The 15,042-nt window shown below is 41.2% G+C and overlaps 1 protein-coding gene and 1 pseudogene across 1 annotated transcript in view; one reads left to right on the forward strand and one right to left on the reverse strand.

Moving 5' to 3' along the window:
- The window catches only part of PIP5K1B (phosphatidylinositol-4-phosphate 5-kinase type 1 beta), a 319,864-nt gene that overhangs the window by 298,352 nt on the left and 6,470 nt on the right, over nucleotides 1-15,042 (reverse strand). The window lies entirely within an intron of this gene.
- Nucleotides 7,241-9,095, forward strand: LOC118997878 (ATP-binding cassette sub-family F member 2-like; annotated as a pseudogene).

The following is a 15,042-nucleotide window of genomic DNA, read 5'->3' on the forward strand; positions in this document are numbered from 1 at the left end:
TGCTTTTACTCTACGACATCTTGTATTGAATTATACATGTAATTTGTCTTTACCACAGGCCTCCCCACTGGTAAAAGGGATAATCCTAATCCTAGTACCTACAGCCACGTTGATAGGCGCTCAAACATCTGTTGAATTATGAATGAATTAAGGATAATTAAAGGCATCTTCCCTTAACTGTGGTCTCACTTCCTGTGGTTTCAGTTATCCCTGGTCAACCCTGGTCCTACAATATGAAATGGAAAATTCTAGAAGTAAACAATTCGTACATTTTAAATTGCATCCCTCTCTGAGCAGTGTGATGAATGAAGTCCTGTTCCGTATTGCTCTGTCCCACCGGGGCTATGAGTGTCCAGCGTGTCTACACTGCACACACTCCCCACCCATCGTCACTCAGCAGCCCTCTCCGTCACCAGACTGACTGCTGCAGTGCGACAGGACTCGTATTCAGGTAGCCCTTAGGTGACCTCATCATGTCACATTCATGTCATTTTATTACAGTGTACTGTTATAGTTGCTCTACATTATTTGTTGTTGTTAATCTCTTACTGTGTCTGATTTATAAATTAAACTCTATCAAAGGTATGTATGTATGTATGTATGTATAGGGAAAACATATATATAGGGTTTGGTATCACCCGTGGTTTCAGGTATCCACTGGAGGTCTTGGAAAGTACCTCCCAGGGGCAAGGGGGGACTACTGTACCTCTGTAGGAGATGGCCTCAGAGGACAGGTCGAATGACTTTAGGATCAAGGAGAGTGCACAGTGTGCACTGTCGGGTGCCACACCATCACTCCACCGTGAGGCGTAACGTAGCATCACAGCTGAGAGAGACGGCTCTGGAGGTGGACGCCCAGCTTAGAAACCCAGCTGTGCGGCCTTGAATGAAGTACCTACTGTGTCCGCTCCATGGTTTCCCCAGTTATAAAACAACGAGAATAGTGCCTATCCCATGGATTGCTGTGAATATTAAACACGTTAATGCCTGTCTGTTTAGAAAGTACCGAGTAAGTGTTAGATAAACATCAGCAATGAATGTGATTTTAGGGTACCGCCTCCTTCACACAACTTTTTAAATATAGACTATTTCCCCAGTATTTCTTATGACATTCAGCTCTTTCCTTCTACCCATTTTAGTTACTTCATGTTGTTTTTTGTCTTTATGTTCTAATTACCAATCTAATAATAATTTATTTTTATAAAAAATACATGTATAAGGTAATATGGCAACTGATATAGAGGACTTTGTGAGAACAACCATTTCTTAATTTTATTTATTTTTTAAAAATAATTTTTCTTTTCCAATTACAGTTGACATATGACATTATATTAGTTTCAGGTGTAATTCTGGCATTCCTTTGTTTTTTTCAATTATATTATTTTGTTTTGGTTTCAGGTGTACAGCAGAGTAGTTAGACAATCATGTACTTTACAAAGTGATCCCACCAATATTTCCAGTTTCCACCTGGAACCACACATAGTTATTACAATATTACTTTTTATAATTTTTTATTAATGTTCAAATACAAGTGTCTCCATTTTCCTACCACCACTTTCCCCAGCCCCACCCACCCCTACCTCCCACCCTTAATCCTATCCCCCTTTGGCTCTGTCTATGAGTCTCTTATACATGCTCATTTATGACCCTTTCTCTTCTTTCCCTCATTATTTCCCTCCCTCTTCCCCTTTGGTAACTGTCAGTTTGTTCTTAATTTCAATGCCTCTGCTTATATTTTGCTTGCTTATTTGTTTTGTTGATTAGGTTCCTGTTATAGGTGAGATCATATGGTATTTGTCTTTCACCACCTGGCTTATTTCACTCAGCATAATGCTCTCCAGGTCTATCCATGCTGTGGTGAAGGGCAGGAGCTCCTTCTTTCTTTCTGCTGCATAGAATTCCATTGTGTAAATGTACCACAGTTTCTTGATCCACTCATTTACTATGGGCACCTAGGCTGCTTCCAGCACTTGGCTATTGTAAATTGTGCTGCTATGAACATTGGGGTGCATAGGTTCTTTTGGATTGGTGTTTCAGGGTTCTTAGGGTATAAACCCAGCAGTGGAATTGCTGGGTCAAAAGGCAGTTTCATTTTTAGTTTTCTGAAGAAACTCCTTACTGTTTTTCACAGTGGCTGCACCAATCTGCATTCCCACCAACAGTGCACTAGGGGTCCCTTTTCTCCAAATCCTCGCCAACACTCGTTTGTTGATTTGTTTTGATAGCCATTTTGACCAGTGTGAAGTGGTATTTCACTGTAGTTTTAATTTGCATCTCTCATGGCTAGTGGTGCAGAGCATCCTTTCATATGTCTCTGGATCCTCTGTACATCCTCCTTGGAGAAGTACCTGTTCAGGTCCTTTGCCCATTTTTTAATTGGGTTGTTTGTCTTCCTGGAGTCATAATGAGTTCTTTGTATATTTTGGAGATCAAACCCTTGTCCAAGACATCACTGGCAAATATATTTTCCCATATAGTTGGTTCCCTTTTCATTTTGCTAACGTTTTCTTTAACCATGCAGCAGCTTTTTATGTCTGTGAAGTCTAATTTGTTTATTCTTTCCTTTATGTTCCTTGCTCTAGGGGAGATATCAGTGAAAATATTGCTGTATGGAACACCTGAGATTTTCTTACCTATGTTCTTTTCCAGGACTTTTATGGCATCATGACTTATATTTAAGTCTTCTACCCACCTTGACTTTATTTTTGTGTATGGTGTAAGTTGGTGGTTGACTTTCATTTCTCTGCATATAGCTGTCCAGATATCCCAACATCATTTGTTGAAGAGGCAGTTTTTACTTCATTTTATGCCTCTTCCCCCTTTGTCAAATGTTAGTTGACCACAGAGACTTGGATTATTTCTGGGCTTTCTATTCTGTTCCATTGGTCTACGTGTCTGTTCTTATGCCACTACCAGACTGTTTTGATTGCTGGGGCCTTGTAATATAGTTTGATGTCAGGTACGGTGATTCTTCCTAATTTGCTCTTCTTTCTCAAAGTTGCTGCAGCTATTTGTGCTTGTTTATGGTTCCATATAAATTTTTGAAATGTTTGTTCTCTGTGAAATGTGTCATTGGTATTTAATAGGGATTGAGTTGAATCTATAAATTGCTTTGGGTAGTATGGACATTGGGTAGTTGCTTTGGGTAGATGATGTTAATTCTTCCAATCCATCAGCATGGTATATGCTTCCATTTATTTGTGTCTTCTTTAATTTCTTTCTTCAGTGTTATGTAATTTTTTGGGTACAGGTCTTTTACTTCCTTTATTTTTCTTGTTGCTGCAGCAAATGGGATTTTTCCCCCTGATTTCTGTTTCTGATATTTAGCTGTTGGTGTACAAAAATGCCTTCAATTTCTGAATATTGACTTTGTAGCCCACTGTTTTGCCAAATTCATTCAATTATTAGGTTGAATAGTTTTTTGGTAGAGTCTATAGTGTTTTCTACGTACACTATGATGTCATCTGCAAACAATGACAGTTTTACTTCCTGCTTTCCAATTTGAATGCCTTTTATTTCTTCTTCTTGTCTGACTGCTGTGGCTAGGACTTCCAATACTGTGTTGAATAGAAGTGGTGAAAGCAGTCATCCTTGTCTCATTCCTGATCTTAGTGGGAAAGCTTTTAGTTTTTGTCCATTGAGTATGATGTTGGCTGTAGATCTTTCATTATGGCCTTTATTATGATGAGGAACACACCCTCCACTTCCACTCTGTTAAGTGTTTTTATCATAAATGGATGCTGTACCTTAACAAATGCTTTTTCCACATCTATTTGATACAAATCATGTGATTTTTGTCTTTTCTTTTGTTTATGTGATGTATTACATTTATTGACTTGCGAATATTGTACCATCTGCATTCTGGGGATGAATCCACTTGATTATGGTGTATCATGATTTTAACGTATTGCTGGATGTGGTTCACCAGTACTTTGTTGAGGATTTTAGTATCTACACTAATCAGCAATATTGGCCTATAGTTTTCTTTCTTTGTTGTGTCTTTGTCTGGTTTGGGGATTAGAATGATGCTGGCTTCACAAAAAGTTTGGGAGTTTTCCCTCTTAGATTTTTTTTGGAACAGTCTGAGAAGTATAGGAGTTAGTTCTTCCTTAAATGTTTTGTAAAATTCTCCTGTAAAACCACCTGGTCCAGGGCTTTTGTGTGATGGGAGTTTTTTGATTACTGCTTCAATTTCACCAGTTGTTATCAGTCTGTTTAGGCTTTCTGCTTCTTCTTGGTTCTAGAAATTTGTCCATTTCACCCAGGTTTTCAAATTTCTTGGCATATAGTTGTTCAGAGTAATTTCTTACAACCTTTGGTATTTCTGTGGTATCAGTTGTAATTTCTCCTCTTTCATTTCTGATTTTATTCATTTGGGTCCTCTCTCTTTTTTTCTTAATGAATCTGGTTAAAGGTTTGTCAATTCTGTTTATCTTTTCAAAGAACCAGCTCCTGGATTTACTGATTTATTGCAATATTACTGACTACACTCCCTATGCTGTACTTTACGTCTTTGTGACGATACTCTAACTGTCAATGCGCACTTCTCAATCCTTTCACCTCCCTCACCTAGTCCCTCAACCCCCTCCCCTCCCCTGGCAACCACGTGTCAGCTCCCGGTCGGAGTCTGAGTCTAGAACAGCCATTTCCTGATTTTCCTGTTCCTGCCACCAATTCCATTCTTCCAAGACAATCAATCATAAAATGTTCTGTTTTGTTGTGCTTATCTCCTTAACTTTTGATAACTTCCTTAAATCTCTTTTTCTTGATTCTTATTAGGAACTTTCTCCCTATTTTTCCCAGGTCTCCACCAAAAGTTTGATCTATTGTTGTTTTAATTTCTGTTTATTATCTTTATAATTTTAAGTACTTAAATTTTCATTTGTGTTTCCAACAATTTTTTTTTTTCAGTAAAACTGTCTTTATTTACGGAACACCTGATTAGCTATGTAAAAAAAATCTGTGATACTACTAAAGTTACTAGAATTAATACAGAGTTTAACAACTCACCAAAGAAAATACAAGAATGGCAAATAAATGCATGCAAAGAAGCTCAACACTACTAGCCACTACAGAAATACAATTTAAAACCACAGTGAACCACCACTATACACATTAAAATATTTGAAATGAAAAACTCTCACAATACCAAGTGTGATGAAGCTGTGGAGCAACTGGAACTCTCATGTGCCACCAGTGGGAATGCAAGATGGCACACCAACTCTACAATTCCTGTCTTTTTAAAAAGTCCTCACCCAAGGATGTTTATTGGTTTTTGAGAGAGAAGGGGTATGAGAGAGAGAGAGAGAGATTGACTGGTTGCCTCCCATATGTGTCCCCAACCAGGGATTGAACCTGCAACCTAGGTATGTGCCCCGACAGGGAATTGAACCTGCAACCTTTTGGTAAATGGAATGACACTCCAACCAACTGAGTCCCCTGGCCAGGGCTGGAATTTCACCAACTTTTAATGACTGTATCTTACTCCTTCATTTTAGGAGATGAGAATATTAGCATGCTCATTCCTCCCTTCTGCTTCAACATCTGACCTTTTGTTACCAATTCTTTCACTGTGTTGAAGTTGCTACTATTTGCAATCTAGCCTGCAAGCATAACACAGCCCACCGTGCTTAGCGCATAGGCTGACTCTAAGGGCAGAAAACAAAGAAACAGCACCCAAGGGCAGAAAATGAAGAAACAAAGTACAATTATGATTATGCCATTATTCTCACTGCCAACCTTGGTAAGGAATTAAACTTTGCTCCCTTAGTTCTTACAGAACCAATGTTGTGATCCCTATGCCATGGATGTTAAACTCTGCAAGTTCCCCTCATTTTGATTAGTATTACCTATATGTCATTAACTCCAGTCAAACCCCTCTCTGCCATTTGACACAGGCCAACAAACTATGAATATTTCTATTATTAATTGAAGTTTTCATTAACATTCAAAGAACGTCCAATTAACCTCAAATAGCCTTAAAGTTTCCACAGGTGTTAAGAGGCTTTCTGGATGACTTCTAGGAGCTTCTCTTAGTCCATCTAAATAGGCATCAATCGAAACACCGACCAGCTTTCAATGTCAGGCATAGTGATAGGAACTGAATAGTATGGGGACAACAACCACAAACCACACAATCTAAATTGAATAGGCAATGATTTGTTTAATACATTGAGCATCGTGACCCAGTTCGGACTCTACCATATGAATTATTAGCTGCCCACCAGCATTCTTTTTCTTTAACAGGTAAACATAAGTTTTGCCTTCTTCAACAAACCTATGCCCAAGATTCATCTTTTTAAAGATAAAAGTTCATTGCTCTATTCGTCCATGATGAGGGTGTATTTAAATCCCTGCATTCTGATAAGAATTTTAGAAAAGCATCTCACTGGTATGCTTGGCCTCGGGGAGTAGGGGGAGTTCTTCTTTTATACGAACCTCATCACAGGAGATGATACATGCTTTGCTCCAGGTCTGCTTACCCAGGGGTATAAATGTGGCTGTCTGAAGCCTGACCTCCTGCTGTAATTCTTATGAAATAAATTCTCTAACGTGCATGATGCTTTTGTTCTAAGGACCTTGACGGCCATCGTTCTAGCTGGCCTCACAGTGTGCTTCTGAACTAGGCTAGGAGCCAGTGTACAGACTGTCATACCACAGACGTGGGGAGAAAAGAGGCATAAAAGAGATCAAGCCACTGGATCAGGGGTCACTAAAGTGTCAGGAGGAAGGCAGGATAAGCCAGAGTACCTGCTTCTTGGACCACGGCTCTCAACTGCATCCAGACTCAGCCTGTGCAAATGTATGCAAAGTGCCGTTTAACAACAGCAGGAAGTTCAACCCAATGAAACCAGGAGATAAACTCCACTCACAATAAGCAATAGCAGTGGCGGTGCCAAAAGATATATTCTCTTCCTCTGAAAGGTTCATGTAGTGAGAATGATAAGTGACAAGAATTCTGACAAGAGTGATAAATGACAAGAATGGATTTTGTGAGCTGTTTTGCTAATTAAATTTTTTTTCTTTCTTTTTTTTTTTAGTGAGAAATAGAATGTTCCTACAAGCACATTGTAAGCAGGCATTTTCAATTTAGTTCAGGTACATTAACGGATATAAATTCTAGACCTCTGAGTTGTCCCCTTTTCACTTCATTCTGTTAGAGGAGAATAAAAATAATCAAAATGCAGTAGGAGCTGCTAGCGTGTAGAAGACACTGGAGCTGAGAGGCTGGGCGGGAAACATGAGGCGGAGAAGACGTGGTCTCTCTCGGCTGTCGGGACTCAAGTCTGCTCGGAGAGATAAGTGTAGAGCCACCGAAAAGTCAGCTTCAAAGAAAAGCTCAAAAAGAGTCAGAAGAGTAAGAATTCCGAAGGGAATGCCTGAGAAATCACTCCGGGCAGGTGTGGGGGTCAGAGAACCCTTCTATAGAACAGTGACATCGAACAGAACAGTGTCATGAAAATCTGATGTGATTTTCTTAAACAGAAAAGGAAAACGATTAAGAAGATTTAGTAAGGAAAAAATGGAATATGAAGAAATGACACTGCAAATGACAATCAGGAAGTGATATTTTTCTCAGACGTTTTCTCTTCTGAGTCGACAAACCTTCTCAGGCAAGTCTCATTGAATCCCGTGTTTATACTCATTGGTGAGAGAACATGACACTCTGTCTCCACCATGGGCCTGTCTCCTTCCACCCACAGTCAACACCTTCCTTCTAGACCCTCCACCTGGCTGTCCTGCAGGTAACTCAACCTCATCCACTCCCATGGCTTGAATCACTGCCCACAGACCAGCGCCCATCACACAGCAAGTGTCTCCATCACAGACCTCTCTCCTCACAGCCATACAGGAATACCAAGTGCACTTTCAAAATAGGACGCATCAGCACCTCTCTGCCACTAGAGATATGCTGTCTCTTCCAAATTCTCTCAGTTAATCATCATTCTCCAATCTCTCTGGCCACTCAAGCCAAAAGCCAGAGAATCATCCTCTTCTATTCCTCCTATTCCCTTACGCACAACCACCTGGACCTCAATGCTTGTGTGTGTTTGGAAGAGGAACTAAAGACTTTTAAGCACATTCTGGTCTTCATCTCCAGTTTCCCCGACTTTCTGAATGGTGTCTGTACCAACACCACTCTCAAGCACGAGAAACTGAAGTATCACGTGGGTAACTATGATCAGTATATGAAGACATGGCTGGAGCTGGAGGAGAACCAGATGAAGAGATTTCACTGGGAGCAAGATCAGCTTTGTGAGCATATGAAGAAGAACACAGAAAAGAATAGCACTGGGACTGACAGATAAGACACTGTCATTTTGTTACCCACCATGTGGCAAGATCCTTCCACCGTCATTGTGGTGCAGAATGTGAGCCTCAGTACACAAAAGATGAGCCTTGCATCTGTTCTACAACAATCTAGAATTTGGTCTTGACACATAAGCGGCTTTGGCAGGGCCCAAGGGAGCAGCAAAGTCAACTCTTCCGAAGCTGCTAACTGGAGAGCTACTACCCAGAGATGGGATGATCGGAGAACACTTTCATGAGGGGTGTTACAAGAGCAGCTGGACTTACACCTCTCCTCTTTGAATTACATGATGAAGCACTACCCAGAGATCAAGGAAAAGAAAGGAAGATCACTGGACAATACGGTCTCCCTGCAAAACAGCAGGTGAGCCAGGCCCAGAGCCTGTCTGACGAGCAGAAGTGCTGAGTGTGTCTGGCCTGGCTGGCCTGGCAGAACCCCAACATGCTCTTCCTGGACAAGTCCACAAATCACCTGGATATTGAGACCATCAATGGGCTGACAGATGCCACCAATGAGTTTGAGGGTGGTATGATGCTGGTCAGCCATGATTTCAGACTCAATCAGCAGGAGGCACAGGAAATCTAGGTCTGTGAGAAGCAATCCCCAAGTGGCCTGGAGACAACCTGCCTACGAGGAGTACCTCAAGTCCAAGCTGGTGGGTGAGAAGCCCAAGCGCACCAGGAGAACCCACAATGTGAGGGACCCTGGGCAACACTCCTGCATTGCGGTGATACCTCTCCCCAGCCCCTCCCCTTCCCCCACCAGCCTTATCTGCATTCTCTGAGCCTATCTATAACTGGACAGTACCTGTCCATTTCCTCTCTGTCCAGTTATTTTTGTGCATGTTTGGACTTTATTAGCTGTTTCTGCCAGCCCCTTGCTGGTTCCTGACAACAATGGATGCAGCCAGAGGCACCCCCTTAGCCCAAGGGCCCACTTCCTGACTGGTCCACGAAGGAGCTTAGAATCCTAGTTTTCTGGATTTTGGTGATGTTGGAGGAATACCCACAAGCCACTGCCTACTTTCTTTCTGCTTCTGGTTTGGAGTTCTTATTGGGCACTAGTCCTGATCAGTTTTTAAATAATTATTTAACAGTATATCTTTTAGACCTGTATGACATCTACAAAGCACCAATAAAGAAAGACATAAATAAACGAATAAATAACAAGATTCTTCCAGAAGTCTTCTGACATATGTAGAAAGTGACTATTCCTTATATAAAGTTTGCACAAAATGAAATGATGCATCGTGTTTACATTATAAATTGCCACATAGGAGAGGGAGTTTCTGAGAAACTGCAAAACTAAATAACGAAGCCCAAATGTACACAAAGCTTAAGAGCTGAAATTCCATTCTGTTTCCTATAAACAACCAAAAACAAAAGTTGTTTCTCCCTTAATCCCTAGTACAAGAGACTGATTTCCCGCTTACTCCATTTTCCATAAATCTTCACCATTCTGTTTAAACTATGTCTTGGGAAAAACAATAAAAGGGCATCATTTAAATATAGCTTGCCAGCACAATACCACTATTGTGGGTTCTTTTGTTTCCATATAATGAATTCATAAACCTAAGAATAGTCTGGTTCACATCACTCCTTAACAGTAAGTAAAACTTTTCACATTCACTTCTCTTGTTTTGTTGCAGATACTAAAGTTTGTTTCCCCATGGAAGATGGACATCAGGACACTTGGGGACATTTTCTATGCAATTTCTCCAATGGAAAGAGAAATACCCTTGGCAATCTATATACCCTCTCGAGCAATAAAACATTAAAAATGAAGCAGTTACCAATGAGCCATAAATTACTGCTCTAAGTTAAATGAAAAAGTCTATGAAAGTGTGCTTTAGACCATAATGTAGTAAACACATAACTCTTTTATAAAAAGAAAGAAACCACAAATAAATATCTCTCAGTCTAAAAAGGCAGCACTTTATTTATCCCAACAGCCTAAAAACAGAACAGGAGGAAAACATGCTCTTTTTTGGGCCAATGAATTAAGTGAACAAGAAAAAACTAAAGCTTGCTTGCTTTACAAATGGAACTCTTAAGGCCCTCCCTCAAAACTGTTTTGCCTTTAAAAAAAAAAAGTCAATTTCAATGTGTTATCTGAATCTATGTAGGAAACACGACTCAGACATTGTGGGGGTTACCTGGGTCCTGAGACCATTACAGAGTCTCAGCAAGGGACAAGCCACAGAAACAGCGCCCCACCCCCCAAAAAATAATCAAGTAAAAGCAGATAAGATTTTCAAAAGTAGTAAAGTAGGGCCATTTGATTCAGGGGCAAGAGCCTTGCGTCTTTGAATGGATAATAAAGTTGTTACTTCGTCACAGCAAAAAAGACACACCCTGTGCTGTAAAATCTTTTTTAAAATTAGAGAAAGTTGTGACAACTTTGGGGAAATTTCCTATACAAAAATTGACTATAATAAATTTGGACACTTAATGAAGCAAGAAAACCCTCCGTAATCAGGAAATCTATTCTAGAATTAAAAGCCTGCCCCAAAGTTCTGAGTAGCCAAGAGTTCCCTGTTTGAGGCTACTTTTATTTGGTGCTTGAACAGCCAATTAAAAATGGTCAGGCTTGATGTCTCAATGTATTTCAGGAAGGAAGAAAAGTATGCTGTCAGACTGTTCTTGAAATATTTTTAAAGGGAGGGTATTTTTTGTACAGCATTTAGGTTCATGTTAAACTAAGTTAGTATCAACTTTAGGATGAGCATTACATGAAAATTACCCTAGGCATGCCCTCGTTGAAAGGCCATATTTCATCACTTCAGCTTATTTATCCTGTGTAACAGACAAGGCAGCCTTAGGAGTTACTTTTCCCCAATGCTATCAGTGCCTACTCTCCAGCGTTTTCTAGATGGCAATTCAAACTTGGCAGGGGGAGCTTTGTAAAGTTGTTAACTCACACCCTCCCTGAACCCACTAGATGAGGAGTCATGGTCAGCACCTCGACGACGAAGGCGCACCCATGGCCTGAGCTTCCACACAGGCGGCACTGGAAGGGACAATGAATTAGGATCGTGCTTTCCAAGTTGTAGGTCTCATGAAACCAAAAAATCCTAGAAGAAAACACAGGCAGCAAAATCTCGGACACTGCTAGGAGAAATCTGTTATTGGATGTCTCTCCCCCAGCAAGGGAAACGGAAGACAAAATAAACAAACAGGACTACATGGAACTAAAAGTTTTTGCACAGCAAAGGACAACATCAACAAAATAAAAAAGACAACCCACAGAATGGGAGAGCAGATTTACCAATGGATCTGATCAGGGGTTAATACCCAAAATTTATAAAGTACTTACAAAACTCAAAACCCCAAAAACAAACAACCCAATTAAAAAATGGGCAAAGGGCCTGATGAGACACTTCTTGTCACTGTCGCTAATGCTCACTGTCACTAATCATCAGAGAAATGCAAATTAAAACCACAATGAGATACCATCTCACACCTGTCAGGATGGTTATCATCAATAAATCAACAAACAACCAGTGCTGGCGAGGATGTGGAGAAAGGATGTTGAGTTTTAGCGTACCCCTAAACACCCATTTCCTTTTACACTGTTGGTGGAAATGCAAGTGGTGCAGCCACTGTGGAAAGCAGTATGGTGGTACCTCAAAAATTAAAACTGGATCTGCCTTTTGACCCAATGATACCACTTTTGGGAATATAACCGAAGGAACTCAAAACACAAATTTGAAAGAACATAAGCACCTCTATGTTCATTGCAGTGTTATCTATAGTCCCCAAGACAGGGAAGCAGCCCAAGTGTCCATCCATAAATGGGTGGATAAAACAACTATGGGACATTTAGACAATGGAATTGTACCTGGTCATTAAAAAAGAAGAAAATTTACCCTTTGTGACAGTATGGATAGACCTGGAGAACGTTAGGCTAAGTGAAATAAGCCAGTCACAAAAAGACAAATACCATATGATCTCACTCATGTGGAATCTAATGAACAAACTGAACTAACAAACAGAGACTCATATACGAAGAGCAGATGACAGCTAGTGTAGGGAGTGGTTAAGGAGTAGAGGGACTGAGCAAAAAGGAAAAAGGACTCGTGGACATGGACAACAGTGTGTGGGGAGGGGAGTATATAAGGGGACTAAATGGTCATGAAAAAATACAATAAAGATTAAGTAAAACAAAAATTAAAAAATTAAAAAGAAGAAATTGCAGGTCTCCACCCATTAATGGGGAGAATACTCAAGTTGCAGGATCATGACCAGTGTTTGGCAGGAGGGAACGTATCAGAAAATACCAGAGCATGTTTCATGTAGTATAACTAAGCATCATTCCATGAAGTCTTTATTTTAAATATAATTATTTATATGTCTATAGCTATACTGAGTTACAGTTTATAATGTGCTTCCTAAAGGGCACTAACTTAGCCATAAAGGGTTGCATGATGGTCTGAATATTAGTGTGCCCCCAAAGTTGAAACCCTAACTCCTAATGTGATGATGATATTAGGAGGGGGTTTGGGGGGAGGTGTTAATTAGGTCACGAGGGTGAGGCCCTTCTGAATGGGATTAGTGCCTTATAAAATAGGCTGCAGAGAGCTCTCTTTCCACGTGATGATGCAATGAGAAGTTGGTAGTCTGCAGCCTAGGAGAGGGTTCTCACCCAAACCCAACCATGATAGCCTCCAGCCTCCAGAAGAACTGTGAAAAATAAGCTTCTGTTGCTTATAAGCTACCCAGTCTACAGTACTTTGTTACAGTAGCCTGAACTAAGACAGTTTGCTACTTCTCTTATTTACAGTGCAAGTGACACTGAGCAAATGAAAAAACTCAGGGGCAAAGATTAATGCCAGCTTTGTTTAGGCCAATTTATGTTGACTGGTTTCTACAGGATCTTCCAATCCTGTTTCTTATTTCATCCTAAAGATACCTAAGCTAATATTTTTAGCCTCCAGCTAACTCCACCCTCAACTGCTTTTCTCTTACCTAATCAGCAGTCTTTGAGTTTCTGCTTCCATTTCTGTGTGAATGGGTGAGAGCACCTCAGGGATTCCAGGGTCACTCTAAAAATTTGGTTTGGGCAGGATCATCCTGAGGTCTGCATTCTTTGCCTGTGAGATTAGTTGTCACTGGGGGCCTAACTGTATACCATGAGACCAAAAGCATAGGGGGAAGGGTGCTGTTTGGAAGAGGAAGTCCTTAGAGGTTGTACAAGAGTTCAAAAGGCCTGAAGGTGTCTACTGCCATGAGAGCTTTGCGTAAATGGGCGTGGGAGGAAGGATCTGGCCAACACGGTCTAGCCATCTCAACTGCTCTGGCTGGAGTACGGATGGTGGATCAGAGGGGAGCCGGCATGGACTCAGGAGCGTGGGGGAGCTATGGCTAGAACCCAGCAGGGGGATGAAAAGATGTCCTCGGACAGAATCATCAGGAACAATGAGAAGCAGATGGGATCAAGGATGGCCCCGGGTCTCTGCCTTGGGCTAGCTGGTAGCTCGTGGTGCCCATCACGGAGCTGGGCGTCCCCAGGACCAGGTATGCAGAGAAAAGATCGTGCCTCTGGTCTTGGGCATGGAGAATTGGAGGTGCCTTTGGGATATCCGAGTGTAATCTAGAGCTCACAGATAGAAATTCTAGGTTCCCTTATGTTTTCTTTTTTTTTTAAACCTCTTCTTCCAAAACCACATTTCAAAGTGCAGCTGCATGACGCAGACAAAAGAATGTGGTCTCTAAAATCAGAAAAGTCAGGGCTGGAACCATCCCTGTGCTCACGATCATATGCCTAACCCGAGGAGGTTTCCATTTTCCCCTCTATCACCCCGGAACACAGTGAAGGTGAAAAGTAACAGCACGAGAAAAGGGCCCGGAAGAGTGCCAGTCCTCAGCAAAGGGAAGCCAGAGCCACACTCATGATCTTTGTACACTGCGTCGCACCTGGTACTGTCCGGTCAAGGGATCCATCAGTATCTAGTGTATTAAACTGACCTGACATAGTCTGAGAACTGTCGGTAAACCACTGTTTCCTCTTGCAAGAAAACCACTAGCTCTTGAAATCATTCTTCCACCTTGAATCCTACTGAAGGGACCCAAACACTGAAGTGACCCAAACACTGACATGACCCAAATATAAGTTATGCACATAACCCATCCTACCCCCATCACCCACATACCCTGGTCTGTCTCCCAGTTTGGGGAGTGCCCATTACCCAGCAGGGCCAGCGACCATGAAGAGTTTTTTTGTCCTATTGAAAAGTCCTAGATATCCAATCCAGTCATATACATTTATTCTCCTGTGATCCACACAGTTCTGAGAAAAGCCAAGACTGGTTATATTTCCCCTTGGCATTTCTTTTTTTTTAAAAGATTTTTTATTTATTTGCTTCTTAGAGAGAGGGGAACAGAGGGAGAAAGAAAGGGAAAGAAATGTCAATGTGTGAGAGATACATTGATTGTTTGTCTCTCACACAACCCTAACAGGGGAACCTGGCCTGCAACCCAGGCATGCGCCCTGACTGGGAACTGAACCTGCAGCCCCTTGGTGTGCAGGATGGAGCTCAATCTACTTGCCCTGGTATTTCTAGCAGAGCAGGCAGATGGCGTCCTCTCCACACACCCTTGGATTTTTCTGGGAATACCAAGCACTTTCAGGAGGCTTATTCTGTATGTTAAGCAATGGATTTAATGTTTCCTACCAATATCAGGTATATATCAGAATCACATGGAGGCTTGTTGACACTCAGACTCCTGATC

The sequence above is a fragment of the Sturnira hondurensis genome, unplaced genomic scaffold (genome assembly GCF_014824575.4).
Source record: "Sturnira hondurensis isolate 20B ecotype Veracruz unplaced genomic scaffold, ASM1482457v3 Scaffold0013515, whole genome shotgun sequence".
In the NCBI taxonomy this organism is placed as follows: Eukaryota; Metazoa; Chordata; class Mammalia; order Chiroptera; family Phyllostomidae; genus Sturnira; species Sturnira hondurensis.